The 10,612-nt window shown below is 37.1% G+C and overlaps 1 protein-coding gene across 3 annotated transcripts in view; it reads right to left on the reverse strand.

The window, feature by feature from the left end:
* Positions 1 to 10,612, reverse strand: part of MAP2K5 (mitogen-activated protein kinase kinase 5) — a 266,228-nt gene that overhangs the window by 153,787 nt on the left and 101,829 nt on the right. The gene's annotated exons all lie outside the window — the stretch shown is intronic.

Below are 10,612 nucleotides of genomic sequence, written 5' to 3' on the forward strand. Positions count from 1 at the left end.
GTTATTGAGGAAAAAACGTATTCTGATGATGGTAATCCGAAAACATGGGCATATATTCTGAGATGCTGTATTTGAGCATTTCTGAGTAGATTTAGCTTTACTTAATGAGAAGGCATATCACATCACTCCCCTACTTGAACCCTTCCAGTGGCGTCTTAATTCAGATGAAAACACAAATTCCTTACATGGTCTATAAGGCCTACACAATGTAGCTTCTACTTACTTCTCTGGGCCCATCTGGCCCTAGGTCCTCCCATCAATTCTCACTAGTCACTCTGGCCTTCCTATGGGGCCTTCATTATATCAAGCTTGCTCCCATGTTGGAGTATTTATCACAGATACTCTGTCTTCCTCGAAGATGTTCCCTATGACCTTCCGTGAGTGGCTCACTGACATTAAAGCCTGCTACAATTGTCACTCCCATAAGAAAGCCATCTTTGACCATCCTGTCTAGCAGCTCCTCACTTATTAGTCATCATCTATCCTGCTTTATGGTCCAATGAGACTCACCTCTCTCTGAGAATGTACTACATGTCTCTTCTCAGCCCCCTCTTCCAGAATTTAAGTTCCGTAATGATAGGAATTAAGTCCTATTCACTGTATCCCCAGGTTGAGAACAGTGTCTGAAGGGAAGTGTTCAATAAATGGATATAAATGACTAATATGAGATTAAAATAGTGAAAATCTACGCTAAAGGAATAGTACTACAGTTGGGAGAAAACTGTCAAGAAGCTTAACTGCAAGGGAAGGTAACAGAAGAAATGATAGAGGTGGTACACAGTTTCTGGTCCATATAATTTTTTGGGTACATTTTGCTGTAATTATAGAGAAGGAAGATCCATAAGAAAGAGGCTGAGTGATAGAGAAAGTTTCACTAAACGTATGCACATGTGGAGGGACTGACTTTATGCAGCCCTTCATGTGCAAGGACGATCATGCTGGCGTACTTGTGCTAAGCTACAGATGGAAGATAGCAAGGAATTGTGAGAGCTCATACCTGAGTGTCTACGTTACCTCTTAAGGAGAAAGGAGGAAGTCAGATCTGGAAGATGGTAACGAAATTTTAGGATGGTTGATGTGGGAAATAACAGAAAGATAAGAAATGGAGAACTAAATGTAAAAAATGGGAAATTTTACTGTTCTGGGACTGATTAGCATGGAGTAAAGGGAAGCTGTCAAGAAGCAAAAGAAAGGGGCTTTTAGGCAGTTCAAGTCTAGAAAGGAGTTGCCTCAAAAAATAGATTTAAAGATAGGCTGCAAAGTGAATGTTTTAAGATAAAGACTTAATGTATTAAAAATGTGTCCTCTTCAATTTTTTCATCAGTGTTTTACAGTTCCCACAGTGGAAGTCTTTCACCTCTTTGGTTAGGTTTATTCCAGGTATCTTACTATTTTTAGTGCAATTGTAAATGAGATTGTTTTCTTAATTTCTCTTCTGCTGCTCCATCAGTGTATAGAAATGCACCATGAGGGGCACCTGGGTGCCTCAGTAGGTTAAGCATCCAGCTTCGGCTCAGGCTATGATCTCACAGTTTGTGAGTTCAAGCCCTGTGTCAGGCTCTGTGCTGACAGCTCAGAGCCTGGAGTCTGTTTCAGATTCTGTGTCTCCCTCTCTCTCTGCACCTCTCCTGCTTGTGCTCGGTCTCTCTCTCAAAAACAAATATTTAAAAAAAATTTTTAATTAAAAAAAAAAGAAATGCACATTGGTTTTGGATCCTGTGACTTTGCTGAATTCATTTCTCAGTTCTAGTAGTTTTTTTTTGGTGGCGTCTTTAGCATTTTCTATGTATAGAATCATGTCATTTGCAAATAGTGAAAGTTTCACTTCTTTCTTGCTGACCTGAACTCCTTTTATTTCTTTTTCTTGTCTGATTGCTATGGCTAGGGCTTCCAGTGCTTTGTTGAATAAAAGTGGTCAGAGTAGACATCCCTGTCTTCCTCTAGACTCTTGAGGGAAAGCTCTCAGTTTTTCACCATTGAGTATAATGTTTGCTTTAGGTTTTTCATATATAGCCTCTATTATGTTGAGGTTTGTTCCCTCTAAACCTACTCTGTTGAGGGTTTTTACTGTAAATGGATGTTGTACTTTGTCAAATGTTTTTTCTATATCTATTGAAAAGATCGTATGGTTTTAATCCTTTCTCTTGATGTGATGTATCATGTTGATTGATTTGCAAATACTGAATTCACCCTTACATACATACTGGGGACAAATCCCACTTGACTGTGGTAAATTATTTTTGAAATGTATTGTTGGATTCAGTTTGACAGTATTTTCTTAAGGATTTTGGCATCTATATTTTCAGAGATATTGGGCTATAGTTCTCTTTTTTGTGGTGTCTTCATATGGCTTTGGGATTAGGTTAATACTGGCCTCATAGAATAAATTTGGAAGTTTCCCATTCTCTTCTATTTTTTTGGAATAGTTTGAGAAGAAAAGGTATTAACTCTTCTTTATTTATTTTTATTTTTTAATAATTTATTTATTTTTTAAATTTACATCCAAGTTAGCATATAGTGTAACAATGATTTCAGGAGTAGATTCCTTAATGCCCCTTAACCATTTAGCCCATCCCCCCTCACCCACCCCCTCCAGTAACCCTCTCTTTGTTCTCCATATTTAAGAGTCTCTTATGTTTTCGTCCCCCTCCCTGTTTTTATATTATTTTTGCTTCCCTTCCCTTATGTTCATCTGTTTTGTATCTTAAAGTCTTCATATGAGTGAAGTCATATGATATTTGTCTTTCTCTGACTAATTTTGCTTAGCATAATACCCTCTAGTTCCTTCCCTGTAGTTGCAAATGGCAAGGTTTCATTCTTTTTCATTGCTGAATAATACGCCATCATATGTATATATACCACATCTTCTTTATCCATTCATCCATCGATGGACATTTGGGCTCTTTCCATACTTTGGCTATTGTTGATAGTGCTGCTATAAACATTGGGGTACATGTGCCACTTTGAAACAGCACACCTGTATCCCTTGGATAAATACCTAGTAGTGCAATTGCTGGATTGTAGGATAGTTCTATTTTTGATTTTTTGAGGAACCTCCATACTGTTTCCCAGAGTGGCTGCACCAGTTTGTATTTCCACCAGCAGTGCAAAAGAGATCCTCTTTCTCTGCATCCACGCCAACCTCTGCTGTTGCCTGAGTTATTAATGTTAGCCATTCTGACGGTGTGAGGTGGTATATCATTGTGGTTTTGATTTGTATTTCCCTGATGATCAGTGATGTTGAGCATCATTTCATGTGTCTATTGGCCATCTGGGTGTCTTCTTTGGAGAACNATAAATACCTAGTAGTGCAATTGCTGGATTGTAGGATAGTTCTATTTTTGATTTTTTGAGGAACCTCCATACTGTTTCCCAGAGTGGCTGCACCAGTTTGTATTTCCACCAGCAGTGCAAAAGAGATCCTCTTTCTCTGCATCCACGCCAACCTCTGCTGTTGCCTGAGTTATTAATGTTAGCCATTCTGACGGTGTGAGGTGGTATATCATTGTGGTTTTGATTTGTATTTCCCTGATGATCAGTGATGTTGAGCATCATTTCATGTGTCTATTGGCCATCTGGGTGTCTTCTTTGGAGAACTGTCTGTTCATGTCTTTAGCCCATTTCTTCACTGGATTATTTGTTTTTTGGGTGTTGAGTTTCATAAATTCTTTATAGATTTTGGATACTAACCCTTTATCTGATATGTCATTTGCAAATATCTTCTCCTATTCTGTCAGTTGCCATTTATCTCCTTCTCTGTGCAGAAGCTTTTTGTTTTGATTAGGTCCCAATAGTTCATTTTTGCTTTTGTTTCCCTTGTCTCTGGAGATGTGTTGAGTAAGAAGTTGCCGCAGCCAAGTTCAAAGAAGTTCTTGCCTGCTGTCTCCTCGAGGATTTTGATGGCTTCCTGCCTTACATTTAGGTCTTTCATCCACTTTGAGCTTATCTTTGTGTATGGCGTAAGAAAGTGGTCCAGGTTCCTTTTTCTGCATGTCACTGTCCAGTTTTCACAGCACTACTTGCTGAAGAGACTGTCTTTATTCCATTGGGTATTTTTCCTGCTTTGTCAAAGATGAGTTGGCCATACATTTGTGGGTCCATTGGGTTCTCTATTCTGGGTTCTCTATTCTGTTCCATTGATCTAAGTGTCTGTTCTTGTGCCAGTACCATACTGTCTTGATGATTACAGCTTTGTAAAACATCTTGAAGTCTGGGATTGTGATGCCTCCTGCTTTGCTTTCCTTTTTCAAGATTGCTTTGGCCATTTGGGGTCTTTTCTGGTTCCATACAAATTTTAAGATTGCCTGTTCTAGTTCTGTGAAGATACTCGTGTTATTTTGATAGTCACTGCTTTGAATATGTAGATTGCTTTGGGTAGTACTGACATTTTTGCATTGTTTGTTCTTGCAATCCATGAGCATGGAATATTTTTCCATTATTTTGGTGTCTTCTTCAATTTCTTTCATAAGCTTTCTATACTTCTCAGTGTATAGATTTTTCACCTCTTTGTTTAAGTTTATTCCTAGGTATTTTATGGGTTTTGGTGCAATTATAAATGGGATCGATTCCTTGATTTACCTTTCTGTTGCTTCATAGTTAGTATAGGAATGTAATTGATTTCTGTGCACTGATTTTATATCCTGCCACTTTGCTGAATTCATGGATCAGTTCTAGCAGTTTTTTGGTGGAATCTCTTGGGTTTTCCATATAGAGTATCATGTCATCTGTGAAGAGTTAAAGTTTGACTGCTTCTTGGCCAATCTGGATGCCTTTTATTTCTTTGTGTTGTTCCTGACCTAAGGGGAAAGCTCTCAGTTTTTCCCCATTGAGGATGATATTAGCAGTGGGTATTTCACATATGGCTTTTATGATCTTGAGGTATGATCCTTCTATCCCTGCTTTTTAAGGGCTTATTGAGAAAGGATGCTGTATTTTGTCAAATGCTTTCTCTGCATCTATTGAGAGGATCATGTAGTTCTTATCCTTTCTTTTATTGATATGATGAATCACATTGATTGTTTTACGGATACTGAACCAGCCGTGCATCCCAGGTATAAATTCTACTTGGTTGTGGTAAAAAAATTTTTTTTAACGTATTGTTGGAACCAGTTGGCTAATATCTTGTTGAGGATTTTTGCATCCATATTCATCAGGGAAATTGGTCTATAGTTCTCCTTTTCAGTGGGGTCTCTATCTGGTTTCGGAATCAAGGTAATGCTGGCTTCACAGAAAGAGTTTGGTAGTTTTCTTTCCATTTCTATTTTTTTGGAATAGCTTCAAGAGAATAGGTGTTAACTCTTTCTTAAATGTTTGGTAGAATTCCCCTGGAAAGCCATCTGGCCCTGGACTCTTGCTTTTTGGGAGATTTTTTATTACTAATTTGATTTCTTCACTGATTACGGGCCTGTTCAAATTTTCTATTTCTTCCTGTTTCAATTTTGGGAGTTTATATTTACCTCTTCTTTAAATGTTTGGTAGAATTTGCTTGTGAAGCTGTCTGGTCCTGCACTTTTGTTCACTGGGAGATTTCTGATTACTGATTCAATCTCCTTGCCAGTAACTGGTTACTCAAGTTCTTTTTTTCTTTCTGCTACAGCTTTGGTAGGTTATATGTTTCTAAAGATTTATCCATTTACTCTAGGTTTTTCACAGTGTTCTCTTACAATTGTATTCTGTGGTGTTGGTTGTTTTTTCTCCTCTTTCATTTGTAATTTTATTTATTTGAGTCCTTGCACTTTGTTTTTTGATGAGACTGGCTAGAGGTTTAGGAATTTTGTTTATATTTTTAAAGAACCAGCTCCTGTTTTCATTTATTTGTTCTAGTTCTATTGCTTTTTTTTTTTTTACAGTTGTATTTGCTTCCTTCTGCTAGTTTTGGGTTTTGTTTGCTGTTTTTTTTTCTAGTTCCTTTACATGTAAGGTTAAGCTGTTTGAGATTTCTTTTTACTTCTTGAGGCAGGCCTATATTGCTAAAACTTCCCTCTTAGAACCACTTTTGTTGCATCCCAAAGGTTTTGGACCACTGTGTTTTCATTTTCATTTGTTTCCATGTGCTTTAGACTTCTTCTTTGATTTCTTAGTTGATCAATTTATTGTTTAGTAGCATAAATTATTTAACCTCCATGTATTTATGGTCTTTCCAGATTTTTTCTTGTGGTTGATTTCTAGTTTCATAACATTGTAGTCAGAAAAGATGCATGATCTTTTTTAATTTGTTGAGACTTGTTTTGTGGCCTAATATGTGATCTATTCTGGAGAATGTTCTGTGTGTAAGACATTCCATGCTCATGAGTTGGAAGAACAAATATTGCGAAAGTAATTAAGAAAGCAATCTACAGATTTAATGCAATCCTTATCAAAATACCAACAAAATTTGTCACAAAACTAGCGCAAAAAAAATCCTAAAATGTATGTGCAACCATGAAAGACCCCAAATCTAAAGCAATTTTGACTAAAAAAAAAAAAAAGGCTGGAGGTACCACAATTCCAGACTTCAAGTTGTATTGCAAAGCTGTAGTAACCAAAGCAGTATGGTACTGGCATCAAAATAGAACAGAATAGAAAACCCAGAAATAAACACACAATTATATGATCAATTAATCTTTGACAAAGCAGGGAAGAATAACCAATGGGAAAAAGACCGTCTCTTCAACAAAACTGGACAGTAACATGCAAAAGAAACTGGATCACTTCCTTATACCATACACAAAAATAAATTCAAAATGAATTAAACACTTCAATGTGAGACCTGAAACCACATAAGTCCTAGAACACAGGCAGTAAGGTCTCTGACATTGGTCATAGCAACATTTTTCTAGATATGTCCCCTGATGTAAGAGAAATAAAAGCAAAAATAAACTGCTGGGACTACATCAAAATAAAAAGTTTCTGCATAGTGAAGGAAACAATCAATAAAACTGGAAGGCAACCTACAGAAGATATTTGCAAATATCTGCAAATGACATATCCAAAAAAAGGTCAGTACAGAAAATATATAAAGAACTTATACAAATCAACACCCAAGAAACAAATAACCCAATTAAAAATGGGCAGAAGACATGAACAGACATTTCTCAAAAGAAGATATCCAGATGGCCAACAGACACATGAAAGGATGCTCAATGTCACTCACAATCAGGGAACTGCAAACCAAAACTACAATGAGATAATACCTCACACCTGTCAGAATGGCTAAAATCAATGGCACAAGAAACACCAAGTGTGGGTGAGGTTGTAGAGAAAAAGGAACCCTCTTGCACTGTTGGTGGGAATGCAAATTGGTAGGGCCACTGTGGAACACAGTATGGAGTTTCCTCAAAAAAAAATTAAAAACAGAATTACCATATGATCCAGTAATTCCACTGCTGAGTATCTACCCAAACAAAATAAAAAGGCTAACTTGAAAAGATATATGCACCCCTATGTTTATAGCAGCATTATCAACAATAGTCATATTATGAAAAAAGCCCAAATGTATACATATGTGTACACACACACACACACACACAGAGGAATACTATTCAGCCATAAGAAGGAATAAAATCTTGCCATTCACAACAATACAGATGGAGCTAGAGAGTACAATGCTAAGTGAAATAAGACAGTCAGAGAAAGACAAATACCCTATGATTTCACTCATAGGTAGAATTTAAGAAACAAAACAAATGAGCAAGGGGAAAAAGAGAGAAAAAAAAGCCAAGAAACAGAATCTTAGCTGTAGAGAACAAAGTGATGGTTACTAGAGGGGAGGTGGTTGGGGGATGGGTGAAGTAGGTGATGGGGATTAAGGAGTGCAGTTGTGATGAGCACCAGGTAATGTATGGAATTTTTTAATCACTATATTATACACCTGAAACCAATAAAACACGTATGTTAACTATACTGGAATTATTTAAAATGAATTTTTTAAAAACAGTATTAAAAATGTAACTAAAAGGTGACATTAGCAAAAATGACAGAGATTCTCTTCTCCACAAAAGCAATAAAGAAATAGGCAAAAATTGTCAGAATCCATCTTTTCAGAACTCTGGAAATGAAAGGGACTGCAGCAACCCAAAAATCATTTATTGATGATTTGTGGCATTTTAAGCTGCCCTGTTCCCAGGGCCTCCTCTCCAGCTTCACTGAAGCCTTGAGAAGGAGCTGCCTGCAATGCCAGGGAACACAGCAGTCAGGGAAGCACGGTACAGGTAGGACTGAGTTGGTGCTCCTTCAAATCCACGTTCTCAGGAAAGTTTACTTTTTGTCTGGTGGTTTCCCTGGAAGACCCTTCTGGCAATGTTGTCTTTATTCAACCTGACTTATAGGTTGCCTAGTACACAAAGTCTTCTTTGGGGCATTTGTTGAAAACAATTAGAAATAACTGATTAACTTTGCAACTGACTGAGACGGTGGATAACAGTTGAGGTAAACAACTAGTTAAGCAAATTTCTTAAAGAGGAAATATAGGAAATGCTATGTCCATAGAGGCTTTTAACAATTCTATTGTATTCTTGGCAATCTAGGATATGTGTATGGAGAAGGCCATGTGCATGCTTAGGAAGGCTCTGAGAGTGGCTCTGAGCATGTACTGGGGCTGACCAGGAACCTCTATGTAAGCAGGAAGCAAAAACTAGGACAAAGTTACCAACTGCCTGGGTGAGTGTTGAAGGTGTACCCCAAAAACACATGGAACGACCCCTCAGCAAAGACAAGGACACTTATTACTCCAAGCATTTAAGGAAATCTCTGTCCAATCATTAGCTGGCTTGTAAGCTAACTGAAAAGAGGCTTTGGTGGACATACACTGAAGGTGGAAACATTACAGAATTGTTCAGAAACGTCACTAAACTTAGCAACAATACACTCTGGGGATGGGAGAGAATCTGATTTCCAGCGTTAACAAAGTATTTAATTTAAAATGTCCAGTTTTCAGGGCAGCTGGGTGACTCAGTTGTGACCTGTGGTCAGCAAGTTGGAGCCCCACTTTAGGCTTTGGGCTAACAGCTTAGAGCCTGGGGCCTGCTTTGGATTCTTTCTCTCTCTCAAAAACAAAGAAAAAAAAATAAAAAAGAATCACTATTTAAAAAATAAAATTAAATGTCCAGTTCTCAGTAACAAAACCAAAAAAGTATGACCCATACACAAGAATAAAAGCAATCAACAGAAACTATACATACAAAAGCTCAGATGTTGGACTTACTAGAAAAAAATCTTTAATCAGTTATTTAAGAAACACCCTGGGAAACCATGTAAGGAACTAAAGTATGATGATAATGTCTCCCCAAATAAAGGCTATTAATAAAGAAATAGAAAGTATACACCTACACACATACATACACACACAAACAGGTATGTGTATATAAGTTATACATACATTTGTATGTATATATACATACACATACATACACAAACACATACATAGATACATAGATACATACATAAAAAATAATAAATCCTGGGGGCGCCTGGGTGGCTCAGTTGGTTAAGCCTCCGACTTTGGCTCAGGTCATGATCTTGCAGTTTGTGGGTTTGAGCCCCGCATCAGGTTCTGTGCAGACAGCTCAGAGCCTGGAGCCTGCTTCAGATTCTGTGTCTCCCTCTCTCTCTGCCCCTCCCCCACTCATGCTCTGTCTCTCTCTGTCTCAAAAATTAATAAACTATAAAAATAATTTGAAAAAAAAAAATAAATCCTGGAGTTGAGAAAAGAATCAGGGAATATAAATATAGGTCAATTGAGATTATCCAGTCTGAGGAATAGAAGGAAAAGAAGAAGAAAGAAAAATGAACACATTCTCAGAGACTGTTAAGACACCATCAAGCATATCATATTACAGGAAACCTGAAAGAGAAGGAAAGATGCAGAAAAAATATGTGAAGAAGTAACAGCCAAAAATTTCCCAAATTTGATAAAACCATTAATTTACACATTCAAGACATGCAATAAACTCCAAAACAAGTGAAAAGACTAACACCTAGATATATCAAGAAACTGTCCACAGACAAAGATGAAAGAGAGTCTTGAGAGCCAAAAGAAAAATAATATGTTAATTACAAGAAATTCTCAAAAATATTAACAGAACCATGCAGATCAAAGGCGGTGGGATGGCATATTCAAATAGCTGAAAGAAAAAGACTGTTGATCAAAATCTCTATATCCAGCAAAATTATAGTACAAAAGTGAAGACACTCTCAAATCAACAAAAACTGAGGGAATTCACCAATAGCTGACCTACCGTATAAGAAATTAAAAGGAGTCCTTCAGACTGAAGGAATTTCAGAGGAAAGTTACTACATAGTAACTCAAATCCACACACAGAAATAAAGGATACTGGTGAAGGTTACTATATAGGTAAATATAAACGACAGGATAAATCTATTTTTGTATGTCTTTTTCTCCTGTCTGATTTGAAAGAAAACTATAGGGGCATCTGGGTGTCTCAATTGGTTGAGTGTCTGCCTCTTGATTTCAGCTCAGGACATAATCTCACAGTTTTTGGGGTCAAGCTCCATGTCAGGCTCCATGCTGTCAGCAGAGAGCCTGCTTGGGATTCATCCTCTCTCTCTCACTCTCTCTCTCACTCAAAAAAAAAAAAAAAAAAAAAAAAAAAAAAAAAAAAAAAAAAAAAAAAAA

This window comes from Crocuta crocuta, unplaced genomic scaffold (genome assembly GCF_008692635.1).
Source record: "Crocuta crocuta isolate KB4526 unplaced genomic scaffold, BGI_CrCroc_1.0 scaffold130, whole genome shotgun sequence".
Classification (NCBI taxonomy): Eukaryota; Metazoa; Chordata; class Mammalia; order Carnivora; family Hyaenidae; genus Crocuta; species Crocuta crocuta.